The sequence below is a fragment of the Rattus norvegicus genome, chromosome 15, assembly GCF_021556685.1.
Source record: "Rattus norvegicus strain SHRSP/BbbUtx chromosome 15, alternate assembly SHRSP_T2T, whole genome shotgun sequence".
NCBI lineage: Eukaryota > Metazoa > Chordata > Mammalia > Rodentia > Muridae > Rattus > Rattus norvegicus.
This window is the reverse complement of record NC_141548.1, coordinates 91,497,369-91,513,042: the sequence shown is the minus strand read 5'-3', so window position 1 is coordinate 91,513,042 and position 15,674 is coordinate 91,497,369.

Sequence of the window (15,674 nt, the reverse complement as noted above, 5' to 3'; positions counted from 1 at the left end):
ATAATAAATGCAATACTTTTTTTTAAAAAAAATGAAAATATAGGATGATGGCAGCAATATGTTCCATGACTCTATGCATTTCATTTAAAGTCATATGATTATTATATGCTTTAATGAACACCTGTGTCTTTGAAGTGATTCACATGTTCAATCCAAGCAATACCTAGGCTTTCCTCTATGCAACACACATTCTTCTGTCCTTTGTCTCTTGTTTTAGTGTGTGTGTTTGTGTGCATATGAACATGTGTGTGTGTGTGCATGTGAGTTAGTGTGTGTGTGTGTGTGTGTGTGTGTAAGAGAAAGAGAAATAGAGAGAGACAGAGACAGAGAGACAGAGACAGAGAGACAGAGAGAGAAGGGGGAAGCAAGAAAGAGGAAAAGAGAAAGAAATCAAGGAAGTACAAATGTAAAAGCCTGTGATGCAGCATGATGGATGGGGGATTTTACACATAACCTTACTCTACATCTGCTTTAGCAATATCCTTTACATCTTATATTGTGTAAAGCCAAATAAACTGAACAGCAGGTCATTGTGAAGCAAAACATCACCTTGAAATCTGGTATATTCTTTTAGGTGTCAGCGGATATGTTATTTTACAAACATCTAATATATGCATTGCACACCCAAGGTTATAGTCTTTTCTGCCCTTCGAAGCATTTCTGTTTCTTTGCCCTGATATTGTACAATAGGTAATGATGAAAAGACCTCTTTTCCTTTGCCCTTAGAATGGGGGTTATAATCCTTTACTGCTGCACAGCACTGTACACTGAAGGGACAAAGACAGTTTTTCACATTTTTATTAACAGTGTTATCACAGAGTTGGAGTATTTCAATAGTATGAAACATGTAAATATACTAAATACCAAATTTAAAATCCCCTAAGCCTGCCTCTTCCACAGAGAAGAGGTATTTATAGTCATCATCCTTTGCTTTGCAAAATCAAATTTATTTCTTTTGCTTTGTATTGTGTGATGCATGGAAAAATTTTGGTACTGAACATTTTTAGAACATGGGAACTTCTACTCTCACTGTCTCTCTCTGTCTCTCTCTGTCACTCTCTGTCTCTCTGAGTTTGTTTGTCATTTAGATACCATGTTCATTTATCAGAATAATAGGGCCCATGTGCTCCCTGTTTGTGTTCTAGTATTACAGTTCTAGTGTTTTCTCCTATGTGGAGGTCATATAGCAAATCAGAAATTATTAGTTATACTCATAACCTTTGTTTCATTATTGCAATAAAAAATATACCATGCCAGACACATTATTGTTGCAGCTTACAGATTATAGATTCTGGGTAAGACTGTTGATGAATTTGCTCTCCCAGTGTCTATGTAGTACCTCCCAATACTAGAAAAACTAGCCAAGGAATGGAAATTTCTACTCCATTTCTCAGTGTGTTATGACCAAAGATCATGCTGTCTTTTTTATGATAATAGTTCATAATCATAAAATTCCTGGTTAGGAGCGAAAAGCATCAATAATAACCTGCATTATTTAGAGAATCTCTGGGACACCCCTGATCAACAACTCAAGGAGAGGTGTTCCAAATCTGGATCTTGATTTTTTACTTTGATAACTTATGGCTTTTCAAAAAAACATTTTTCCTTACATAGGTCAATTCTAATTAGTTTCACATAAGTAAACCTTATCATAAAAGAATTGCAGACCAAAAGTAACAACAGCACACCACAAACCTAACCTGAACAAAAGACTTTGAAACTCAAAACTCTTTTCCAAAGTGAGAAAACTACTAAGAATAAAAATGTGGAGGTTCAAGGGGTTGGGGATTTAGCTTAGTGGTAGAGCGCTTGCCTAGGAAGCGCAAGGCCCTGGGTTTGGTTCCCAGCTCCGAAAAAAAGATCCAAAAAAAATGTGGAGGTTCACATTAAAATTCAGGACTTAAGGAAGGACAGACTATAAGGAGGAAAGATAAATGATGAGAAGTTAAAGGCTAATTGCTTTTTATATTACAAAATCTATGATGGAGTTTTTTTTTTTTGAATTCTGGTGGCAAATTTATACATAAATTTTATTCAATATCTGAATTGCAAAATTTAATAGAGATAGATAGTTACACATTTTATATAATAGAAATTTATTTGTATGAGACTATAAGAAGCTTATCACATGGTAGTTCTCAAAGATCCTTAGAGTTATATTCCCCCTCTAAAATTTTTAATGATTAAAAAAACTTTCTTGCAAAAGAAATAAAAAAATTCTCTTTATTACCTGTCTAAGGTTAATGTTCTGTTTGTAATTATATTGAATGCCTTATAGGACTCTCCCTATTTAATTGTCTTGTTAATTACTAGTTTCAGATTATGTTTTCACTAGGTTAATTTGAAAGCTCAGATTGAGATACGGCCCAGACAATCTCTAATTCCATGAGAAAATTTAAGATGCATTTATCACATCACATGTGTATGTTTACCTAGAAGCAAACAAACACCACACGTATAATGCAGATTTTATAACAACATAGCAAAGTAAAAATAATTATCTTAATTGTTGCAAACAAGATGAAATGTAGAACACAGAAGCAATACAGTGGTTTTTAATGTGGTCAAAGCAGAAACGCTCATATGTTCTACTACATGAATTTAACTTCGGTAACTCTTGTCTGTAAAAAAATAAAATAAAAATTCCTTTCCCTTAAGGTTTAAGAGGAAATGTCTAATATGTAGATTGTTTAAAGCTTATGATGAAGAAAGAGGTATAGGATGTGGCACTGAGTGGATGGCTAGGGACAGAGAATCAGAAGGTTCCACATCTTAGTTCAAGGGAGAAGCTACTTTGAAGAATAGAAAGAAATATCTAATTTTCATGTATTCTGCTCCCTTATTCCTACCACAAAGGAAATTTTTGGCAACATACCTTTCCAAAAGGTTTTACATGTACTCGTCAAAATATTTGGCTTTGGTTAAAGTTTACACGTCCATTTTCCACAGGTAATTAAATTTCATTTCTACATAGTAGACATATTTTAGTATAGACAACATTTTAATTTTACTTTTCGGATTACAATACTATTTCTTTTCTGTTAATAATTTCAGGTGACTTATATTTAGTATTATTTTTAATCAACATAATTTTGTTTTGATTTTCCTAGATGGATGCTTCTAAGAATACCCTATTTGTCTATTACAATCTCCTACAAAGATCCTCTCCTGTCTTTGAGAACCTTTCAAAAATATTTTAGAATAAGCATTCATTCGTATCTTCTGACAGCACACCTATACTTGGTGAGTTTTCACCATTCATTTCTTTTCAATTTTTATGGCCATCTTTTCTTCTCCCATTATTCTTTCAGGGCATAGTAATAAATTTGATTCCTAATCATACACAGTATCCAAAGCTTTGTGTTTAGTGCTGACGATACATAAATAATCTCCAGTATCCAAATACATTCTGGCTGCCTTAAAGTACCCAGATGATAACATTCATTGAGTTCCTCCAATGGGTGATGGGAGAGAGACAAGGGGAAAAGATAAGGAGAAACAAAATCTGAAATTATAATTATAACAAAAAATGTAATTATACCCTGTGAAAAATGCAAAAGCATAAAATACTTTGGTTCAAAGTAAACTCAAATTATTCTCCATACTGCTACCCTTAAGATTGTTTCAGCGTTTGCAGCTTGTGAATGATGAAGAGAGCGAAGAGCAGGAAAGAGAAAGAGGAAGTTGCAGAGGAGGAGGGGGGAGGAGGGGGAGGAGGAGGGGGAGGAGGGGGAGGGGGAGGAGGAGGAGGAGAGTAATAAGGAGGAAGAGGAGCAAACAGAGAAGAAAACTAAACAAGAACTTGAATCAAGTCACAGCTGTACATTAACGTCAAAGAGAACTGGAATGTCACTCCCTGTTTCATGGGTGAAGCGGCCCATGACTTAGGGACGTACCTTCTTAAAGCCTCTTTGCAGAAGATGCCATTCTTTTTAAGACTACGATGTACATGTGCCAGTCTGTCATCTCAGTGCTTACCAGGCAAAGGCAGAGGGTTTTGTAAGATTTCTAGGCCAGTCTGGTTTATATACTAAATTTTTCAGGAATATATGGTGATGAAACACTGTCTCCAAAAAGTAAAATAATTCAGCGAGTTATAAAGGAGGTATGCCCTGTAGACATATTTTAAAAACAAAGCAAAACAAAGAAGCTGATGTCTTGTCCCATTGTCTCTTGAAGCATTTAATAGGATGCACACAAAATTGTATTCAACCAAGGATACCTATATTGGTTGTAAAATATGCATTATATAATCTATGACCCACATAGGACAAACTAATTAACTACAATTTATAACTGTTGAGTTTTAACTTTGAGTCTTTAAAGGCTGTTTTGGTTTGCCCAAGTTTAAGGATGAGTATTTAGAATTCTGATGTTTCCCTCCTGGGATCAAGCATTGAGTGGTGATATCTTTTGACCAGGATAATTCTTATAATCAGTCTACCTCTTAGTTTTCTCTTCAGGCTAATGCCTACAACTGGCCATTACTACAATTTAAAAAAAAAAAAAACAGAGAAAAGCAATTGGACTAATGTTTGCTGATTGTTACTGTTTTGATACTTTAAGTGTTCTTTTAGAGAATCTGCCTCTTGTCCAAATTTTTTAAATCCTTGCCTTTCTCCAAAGTTTTTCTTACCTTGCATTCATTTCTATATCAAAGTCTTTGTGACTTTAAAATTTTGATCTGTAACTTATACAGGGATGCATTATTGATTCTCCTCCCACTTGTGAATTACCTCGGGTGACAGATTTCAGGTTGTACTCCACCTTGGGCAGAGAATATACTTTCTCTCATCCCGACCTTCTGTGTTTATTGAGATTCATGTTATAGCCCAGAATATGGGCAATCCTGTTTAATGTTCCATGTGCTCTTAAAGGAGTATATTCTGTTGGTTGATGAAGAGTTTTATAGGTTCTCCCATGTTTAGATGGCTTAGAGTGTTTTTCAATTCTATTTCCTTGTTTATCTTCTTTTCAAATGTTTTATCCATTATTTAATTTGGAGAAATACAATTTCCAACTCATTACTTAATTGTTGAGTTATGCCTTTATTTTCTACTAGAATTCTTCTTTATATATTTGGTGTTTTACTTTTTGAGCATGGTTGTAGGTAATTATGATATTTCTGGATTTCGACACTGTATTGCAGCTTTAGTAACTGTGCATCTGAAGTAACCTTGCTTTTTATTAGTATAGATCCTCCTGTCATAGGAGTACTGATTCCGTTTTAAAGCAGTCATGCTCTTTTAATAATATACTAAGTTTTATTCAACCATAAAGTGAATATTAGTGTCAGTAGAGGAAATAAGATAGAACTGCTAATATTCATGTTACACAAAATCAGAATCATAAAAATAAATATTCCATCATGTGAATTATATATAATAAATATATAACTATATGTAATATATATAACTATATGTAATATACATATATTTTTTCCCTACATTTTCCCTACATTTTCCCTACATGAGCACTAACGACCATGTAATTTGAATATTCTTTCTTATGGGTTTATACACAGTTATATACTTATTCTATGGTTTTTCATGTGATTTATTAAACGCAGCTCTTAGCTATTTGGGTCTTTTCTGAGAGCAATTTTAGGAACGAATGTAGTTAGTGATATCCTTTCCATTCTTCTGTACATGTAACAATGTTAAAGACAGTACATATACAGTATATATATATATATATATATATATATATATATATATATATTACAGGATTCCACCAGGAACAAGAGAGGGTGAATATGAAAATAAAAGATGAATGTTAATAAACTGATAGTATAATTCTGTATAATTATCTCAGTAAAGCCCACCCTTTTTTTACATAAATATACACTAGTTAAAAAATGACTGCTTCGGAATCCATGCATTTGAATCATGTTCTTAAATCATTTCTTTCACTCATTGCATTTTTATTGTTTATTTATTTTACATTTGACCATTTATGTAATCAACTCTATGAGAAATTATTCCAAATGCAAAAGTTCAAGCCCAAGAACTGTTTACATGCTAGGTAAGCTCTTGCCATCCCACTCCTTTTTTTTTTTTTTCTTTTTTTTTCGGAGCTGGGGACCGAACCCAGGGCCTTGTGCTTGCTAGGCAAGCGCTCTACCGCTGAGCTAAATCCCCAACCCTGCCATCCCACTCCTTTTTGTTGTTATGTTTGTTTTAGACGTTGTGCCTACAAATATATATTTATAATAACTTCCTGGCTTATTTTGTTTTCACCCATAATGACAAGTTTGTTATTTATGCAGTTAGTCTCATTATTGTTCCTTTATTTTGTACATGCCTACAAGATTTTGTCTTCTTTTTATCCTTTCATCGTAGAATTGTGAAAAAAATTGCTTTCATCAACATCCAGTCTTCCAAGCTGTGTAGTGCCTATTATAATAACAATCATAATCGATAGTTGTTACTTTCCAGTTTAGTTTCTGTCTTTAACATTGTTACATGTACAGAAGAATGGAAAGGATATCACTAACTACATTCGTTCCTAAAATTGCTCTCAGAAAAGACCCAAATAGCTAAGAGCTGCGTTTAATAAATCACATGAAAAACCATAGAATAAGTATATAACTGTGTATAAACCCATAAGAAAGAATATTCAAATTACACGGTCGTTAGTACTCATGTAGGGAAAATGAAAATAAATAGTACCTCCTTTAATGAGTGAAATGTTAACTGTGTTAAACTATACCAATATTGGCCTTTCTATGTTTTTAAAACTGTTAAACCACACCAGCGTTGATAGTACTGGGTTTTTTTTTCAGTAAATAAAATAACAAAATTGACTGGAGATTTGTGTGAGGACAGAATGCTAATGGTCTGTAATATATATAAGCTTCATTTCTAGCAATACCTTATCATCAAACTTCAAAGTTCACGTATGCACAATGACTGTTCTCTATATAAAAAATAATTCACTGCAGAAATTTGTTCACAGTTCATTAAATAGTTATACCAAACTGGTTTTCAACTTCAAACAACATGTTTAAGATTTGTAGAAACGACACCTTGGATATAGAAGTAAAATAAAGCATTACTTTGACTTGTGACATATCTGAAATGGAAACACATCCATCATGCAGTGCAAGCAGAATAAAATTGTATTTTCTGAGAAAGTCTCAATAAAAATGTTATCTGACAAGAATGCCATGGTCAGTTCTTCCCCCTTAAAACCATATTTCCACCAATTAACAGTTAAGGGATGTCTTTATCTATAGCTTCTGAGATTTTACATATACTCCTTCTAACTGACCAAATCTAATGGGTGCTCTCATCTATAACTTACAATGTTCTATCTGAAAAATAATAGGTTTTATACAAGACTATCTGCAAAACCTCTCTTTTTACAATCAGTCTTGTAAGGACTATGGATAGAAGATACAAGGAGTCATATATTTTGCTAAACAAATTTGAAAGATAGAGTTAAAGAAGTGTGTGTTTGTGTGTGTGAGCAGCAAACCACTAAACTGAGAACAGGACACCCTTGGGGGGAATTAGAGGAAGGATTGAAAGAACTGAAGGGGCTTGCAACCCCATAAGAACAACAATGACAACCAACCAGAGCTTCAGGGTACTAAACCACTACTGAGAGACAATACATGGACTGACCCAGGCTCCAACTGCATATGTAGCAGAGGGTAGCCTTGTTGGGGCACCAGTGGAAGCGAAATCCCTTGGTCCTGCCAAGGTTGGATCCCCAGTGCAGGGGAATATGGGGGGGCAGTAAGTGGGATGTATAGGGGGAATGCCCGTACGGGGGAGGGGGAAGGGATGGGGGCTTATGGACAGAAAACCGGGAAAGGGAATAACTTTGAAATGAAGGAAAGAAATATATCTAATAAAACAATGGGAAAAAAGGTGTGTGTGTGTGTGTGTGTGTGTGTGTGTGTGTGTGTGTGGTGTGTGTATGTGTGTGTGTGGGATGTGTGTGTGTGTGTGTGTGTGTGTGTGTATGTGTCTGTGTGTGTGTGTGTATGTGGGGGAAACTTTTTTATTTTCTGAGACATCTTAACATGAAGATGGTTCCAAAAGTCAAAAGTGAAATATTTAACAATTCTAGGTCTGAAGAGAAGACACAGTGGTGATTGACTAGATTCCATGTGTATTATAGGGATGTATTAATAAATGATACCTGAAAATTGGAATAATATTAATGCTTCTACATTAGTTTTAAAATGCTTAAAATGTTATAACAACTATGGCTATATATTAGTATGGTGGATTGTTCAAATATTACATATAGGGGCTGGAGATATAGCTCAATATTTTAGAGTATTTGTTTACTATTTCAGAAAACACAGGTTCTGTTCCCAACAACGACACTGTGGCTCAAAACCATTCAGAACTTCTAGGACTTCTTCTGAATCCATGGACCCTGCATATAAACGGGGCACATGCCCACATACAGATATTATGTTTATTCACATAAAATAACCCAAAATCTTCAATCAATGACAGAAATGTGCTAAAATCCAACAACAGCACTTCTAAGTATATTCCTCCTGAAAGAATAGAGTACAAAATGCCTACATATCTATGTTTATTATTTTGCTATGCTAAATGCAACTATTTGAATCAGCCAAAATGTCCATCAGTAGTTGGAAGTACAAAAGTACATGCAATATATGCACAAGCAAGTTTCATTCTGTCAGAAAAAGTTCATTACTTTGTTTATAAAAATGTGTAGATATGGAAATCCTCATTGTAAATGAAATAAGTCAATCTCAAAAAGACAAATCTATTTTCATATTTGCAATGTAGATTAGATAGAAACATACATATGTTGTACATGAAAGGAGTTTTGAAGATAGAAATAAATAGGATGAGAGTAGGGAAAATGTCAGCAGCCATGTAAACCAAGAAGGTGGCCTTCCAGGAGGTTGCCTAGTCTTTTCTTTTTCATGGTATGCGATGGGTCTTGAGACAAGGTCCCAAAGAGACTTCATCTCAGGATTATTTCCTGCAGCTGATATGCCTTTCCTGTCATTATTAATATCATTATATCACTGTTAATGTTACTATAATAATCTCTGGGCATTAGCCCAGACTATTGATCAGATTTCCTGCAGATCAACATAAAGATGAAAGTTCATGAATTAATGCTGTTTAGATGGATTTTTACAGAATTCTTGATTTAATTCAAATAATCATAGAACAAAGTTTTAAAAGGATATTTTGGTTGTTTTGTCAGGAAGATGTAATAAGGTTAGAATTAAAACTAGAATGTTCCCACTCCTCATAATATTAAGTAAATGCTGCATAATAAGAATTACAATGAGCTTTTATAATTACATTAAAAGGTGATAGGTTTGGGACAAGTTTCTGTTCAAAGAAAAGCATTCAGATCCATGGATGAAACCACTGGTGTGTAAGATAAGACAAGGCCATGAGAAACTATTGCTTTGAACTTATAATGATCATATAGAAAAAACAAAACACTTCTTTGAACTTATGTCTACATCCTTCTGTAACTTTCATTTTATGCAACATTTTATATATGAAACAATTTTCTAAGAACTTTTGTCTACAAAAGGGCAAGAAAAAAAGAAATAAAGGTGGTGTGTTGTGTTGTGGTAGCCTGTGGCACTCTTCCCATCCATTCATCCATCCATTCATCCATCTATCCATCCATCTTTCCATCCATCCATCCATCCATCCATCCATCCATCCATCCATTTATCATCCATCTGTTCATCCAACCATTTATCCAAATGTATCTATCTATCTATCTATCTATCTATCTATCTATCTATCTATCTATCTATCTATGAATACTTGTGGAGTTGATTGAGACAGTGTATGATTGTACATGTGTCTCTGCATATTTGTCTGTATAAAGCTTCTTAATTCTTTTCCTTTCTTTCCTCTTTGGTTCACAAACAGTTAACCACCCAGGCCAGTGAAAAGCTTCTGGCTGCCTGGCCTGAAAAGGGAGCATTAGCAATAAATCCTTTACCTAATCTCCCCACTGTTAAGCAAAAGGTGATAATTCATCATCAAACACAATTAGCCTCTGTCCCCAGTATAACTAGGAATCAAAGAGAGTAATATTATTTTTTATGGCAAGCAAGGTTACTGAATTATATTTTTATTTTTTGTTTTTTTTTAATTATTTAATTTACTTACATTTCTGTCATTGCCCTCCTTAGTCCCCACTCCCACAGTTCTTCATCCTATTCCTCCTCCCCCTTGCCTCCAAGAGAGGGTGTTCCTCCACCATCACTAGCCTTCCCCCTTTCCTGGGACCTCTAGAGGATTAAGCACATCTTCTCCCACTGAGGCCAGACCAGGAACATCTCTGCTACATGTGTGCCAAGGACCTTGAATCAGGCCCTATATGCCACTCACTGGTGGCTCAGACTCTGGGAGCTGCCTGCTCTGGGTTAGTTGAGACTGCTGGTCTTTCTATGGGGTCACTCTCACTTTCAGCTTCTTCAAACCTTCCTCTAATTCAACCATAGATGTTCCCAACTTCAGTCCAACGGTTGGGTACAAGTATCTGCTTCTGTCTCATCCAGCTGCTGGCAGGGCCACTTAAATGACAGCCATGTCAGGATCCCATCCATAATCATATCATATCACAGCCAAGTAGTGTCATCCTTGGTGTCACCCCATGAGATGCATCCCAAGTTGGGCAGGTCATTGAATGCTATTCCTTTGATCACTTCTCTATTTTTTCCCTGCAGTTCTTCTAGACAGGAACGATTCCCTCCACTTAAGGTCATGTCTATGTACTGAAGGTGGACTCAAGTTTCCTTTCTCCAATATTGAGCATTTTGTCTAACCTCCCAAAACCCAAATAGCTCAATTAAAATTGGGGTACAGAGTTAAACAGAGAATTCACAACAGAAGAATATCGAATGGCCGAGAAGCACTTAAAGAAATGTTCAAAGTCCTTAGTCATCAGAGAAATGCAAATCAAAACGACCCTGAGATTCTACCTCACATCAAACCACTTTTATCTTATGGCTAAGATAAAAAACTCGGGTGACAGCACATGCTATTGAGGATGTAGAGAAAGAGAACCACTCCTCCATTGCTGATACGATTGAGAACTGGTACAACACTTTTGGAAATCAATCTGGCAATTCTTCAGAAAATTGTAAATAGTTCTACCTGAAGACCTAACTATACCTCTCTTGGGCATATACCCAAAATGTGCCCCACCATAACACAAGGACATGTGCTTCACCATGGTTAAATCATCATTTTTTTTATTAGCTAGAAGTGGAAAACAACCCAGGAGATCCTCAGTAGAAGAATGGATACAGAAATTGTGATTCATTTACACAATAGAATACTATTCAGCTATTAAAAATGAAAACATCATAAATTTTGCAAGCAAATAGATAGCACAGGTAAGACAGGCCAGAGGGTGTGAGAGCACAAGAGATGACACAGTCCATCATGGGCTACTGCACTTGGAAGAGTGAGCTCCATGCCTTGAGTGGGCATCCCAGTTGAGCTGGCTACAGCTGCCAGGGTTCTCGTGCACTTGTGAACTGAAAGAATGACAGCTGAGCCTGCCTACTGGCAACGACAGCATCATATGACCTAGCTGGAGCAGTATTGGAGAGTCCACCCCAATAGTGAAGATTAGGAAGAATTAGTGGGCTGACCAACCCAGCTACCATCCAGGCCCAGATCCAAAGCTCTGGGTTGCCCCACCCCCAAATCTATATACTTTATGAATACTTGGGCCATGAAAGAACCAGTGTTGCTGATCCAAAGCTGCAAAACCTCTATGATACAGGGCAACAACAGATAATAGGGAGGAGCTCTGGTGAGGCTCCAGTATTGATGGTGTCACAAAAGCCAGGAACGTTGAACCAGATTAATATCCTTGAAATGAACATTTATAAGTGAAGATGGATGGATAGAGGGGTACACTGTGGGACACACTGTGATTTACTACTGCTTCCACGATGAGATGATTTCTATGTTTTGTTTTTGTGGGGAGAGGGAGATGGTTTTAGATTGTTTTACTAGGGAGGGAGGTTGTGAGAGTGAAGGTTGGATGTGAGATCTGGAGAGAGGCCAGACTGGGGTGCATGACGTGCAGCTCACAAAGAATCAATAAAAAGTTTTAAAAGAGATACTGATTAGGAAATTAAAATGTTTAAATATAAATCAGCATTCTTTAGCAACACTTCAGAGCAATGGAGTATTTCCTTTTAGTCAAACTCTGTTTTTTGAACTTCTAAATTTCTTAGAGAAAGATAAGCTTTGTTCAAAAACAAAATAAGCCTGAAATTACCCACGTTTTCCTCAAAATACAATAGATAAATGTTTTACTATATATGTGGAATAACACAAGATAAAGTTGGTGGTTTTCTTCTCTTCATACTATAGAGTTGGATCGATAAGGTTCTTTAGAAAGATATATTGTTCTCTTTCAAATATTTGACAGAGCAGAAGTTAGTTGTGATTTAAAAGCTAGAGGATATGACTAGTGAGAAAAATCAAAACAAACAAACAAACAAAAAACAAAGGGGAAGGAGAGCAACAAAAGTGTAACTAGGACAAGATGATGACATATTTTTAATTCATTTTGTAAATGCACAAATATACATATAAGTATCTGTAAATTACAAATGAAATAAAATAAAGGTTTATATATGCGTATATTCATTCCACTGACGATTCTTATGTACACACATTACCTGTAGACTTTTCCATATAATATCTTACATGAATAGTTCAGTATTAAGAATGGAGGGAATGTCTAAAACTTAAAAAAAATATAGCAAAAATTCTTCTGTAGAAAAAAGTTAGCTAAATCCACATTATATGCAGTGGCAAGAAATGATCATACAACTATACTCTCTTACAAAAAGATGTTCCCTAAATAAAACACAAATAATTTATGCAGATACAAGAAAATATTTATGAAAATACATTTAACAAGAATAAGCCATGTACTGTAAAAGGATAGTACTTCAGCCTACAAACCTCTATGCACTGACAGGTAAAGAGCCCAAAGGCCTAGACCTATGAACACAAACTTTTTCGATACATCAAGTTCTAAGCAAAAACACTCAAGGGAACCCCAGGCAGAACTAAGCCAAACTTCCAATAATACCCAGAACCCAGTGATAACAAGTTACAGGTTCCCATGACCTGACCAATGGACTCAGATTTTCCCAGTTTATCTTTTGCAGGGGTTGACAAATAAAGGGTCCTCATATCCCCTCCTTGGAACACTGACAGGCAAGTTTCTCCCATATAAACAGCTCCAGGACCAAAATTCTACTAGTTGTGTTTAAGTCCTAGCAGAGAAACATAAACCACATAGAAATCAGGCTGTACTCCTTTAATAATCCTGTACTAATGGACGACAATGAGAATGACATGAAAAAAAGTTTAGACAAATGTATAAAGAACTGTTCATTGTGTTCAAATAACCAAAGAAGATAAAAATATGCTACAAGAAGATAAAAATAAAACAAAGAATATAAACACTGGAGGATGGGAGAGCTTATGAAAGGCTGTATTCTAGATATGACATGGTTATCACAATAAAATATGCATTGCTGGACTGACTCACTGTGGAAGATTGAATGTACTTGACCTAGGGAGTGGCACTCTTAGGAGGTGTGGCCTTGTTGGAGTAGGTGAGCCATCGTTGGGGAAGTATATTACTATAGGTATGGGCTTAAGATACTTCTCCTAGCTGCCTGGAAGCTAGTCTTCTCTTAGTGGCCTTCAGATGAAGATGTAACTCACAGTTCCTCCAGTACCATGGGTATTGCCATGCTTCTTCCTTGATGATAATGGACTGAACATCTGTACCTGTAAGCAGCTCCTATTAAGTGTAATCCTTATAAGAGTTGCTTTGGTCATGGTGTCTGTTCAGAGCAGTAAACCCTAACTAAGACACTCACACAAGACTTGCACAAGATCAAACCAACCTAGTAGATGCCGGGGCAGGGAAGAACATTCATTTTTGAAGGTTCTTCTTGAAGGAGATGACTAATGTTAGGTTTCCCATGCTCTAAAAGACAGCCCTAGCATCATGCATATATGGACAGCAATAACTAGGCTGAGTGGGGTGCAAAAAAAATCTCTGCAAATAAGAGTTTAGAAGGAATATAGAGGGACGTAAAGGGGGAAACGGAAGTGGTTATGATATCTTCTTTTATACATATATGAAATAGTCAAAACTAAAGCAAAAGCTGCAAGCAAGGATACAGAACACCTAAGAGGTTTAACAATGGTTAAATAAAGAAATATAAAAAGTAGTAAGGTTGTATTGTCACTGGAACATGGGGATACACAATAACTAAAAACCACTTTTTATTTCTTCATTGAAAAGAAACCATCTAAAATGAGACAATTGAGAAGGCTGGCAATTAGCCATCTCATACTAGGGCTCCCGTGGTGAGACTTTCCATTGAGTTGTTTTCTGAGGAGGTCTCACGGCTGATGCCAGGACAGGAGGTTACTCTCTGAAAACTGACAGAGGGACCCTATTTAGAGGACAACTTTCTTTTTTCTCTTCTTATTTTTTATTGGTTATTTTATTTATTTACACTTCAAATATTGTCCTCTTCCCAATTTCCCTTCCTCAAAACTCCTATGCCCTCTGCCTATTTCTATGAGGGTGCTCCCCTACCCATCCACCCACTCCCACTTCTCTACCACAGCATTCCATTACATTGAAACATTAAGCCTTCACAGGACCAAGGCCTCCCCTCCCATTGATGCCAAATAAGGCAGTCCTTTGCTACATATGCAGTTGGAGCCATATGTAGTCTTTGGTTGGTGGTTTAGTCCCTGAGAACTTTGGGGGGGGTTGATTGGTTGATATTATTGTTCTTCCAATGGGGTTGCAAACCCATTCAGCGCCTTCAGTACGCCCCCTAATTCCTCCATTGGGTTTCCCCATGCTTAGTCCAATGGGTGGCTACCAGCGTCTGTATCTGTATTGGTAAGGCTCTGGCAGAGCCTCTCAGAAGACTGTTGTATCCATCAGCAAGCACTGCTTGGCATCAGTAATAGCATCTGCGTTTGACGTCCTCATATGGGATGGATCCCCAGGTTGGGCAGTCTCTGGATGACCTTTCCTTCAGTCTCTGTTCCACTCTTTATCCCTGTATTTCCTTTATACCGGAGCAATTCTGGGTTAAACTTGGGTGGGTGACCCCATCCCTAAACCAGGGGCCATGTCTAATCCTGGATACAGTCTCTTTAGGTTCTCTCTCTTTCTCCCTTTTTTGGTATTTCAGTTAATTTCATCTCCGTTGGGTCCTGGGAGTGAGGATAACTTTCATTCAGCTCACTGAATTTAGAGAGGAAGGACGGGTGTGCCTTTACTCTCATATTCTAGATTTTCTGTCCTGATAAGGTACTCTACAGATTTTGGAAAGAGAAACCTGGACATCAACCCTGCCACAAAACCTCTCACAATATATCCTGCCTGTGAGATGTGATGAGGCCATGGTAGCATGAATCACATGGGAGTGGTCAACCAATATTTGGTTTAACTTAAGGCCCATGACTCAAGAGAGATCTCATGCCCTACACTATCTGGATGGACAGGGACCAGAAACCTGTGGTAGAACAAAACAAGACTGATGAAAAAAATTAATAAAATGACTTCAAAGTATATTATGCTATACTCATAGAGCTGTGATGTGTCCAATAATCATCAAA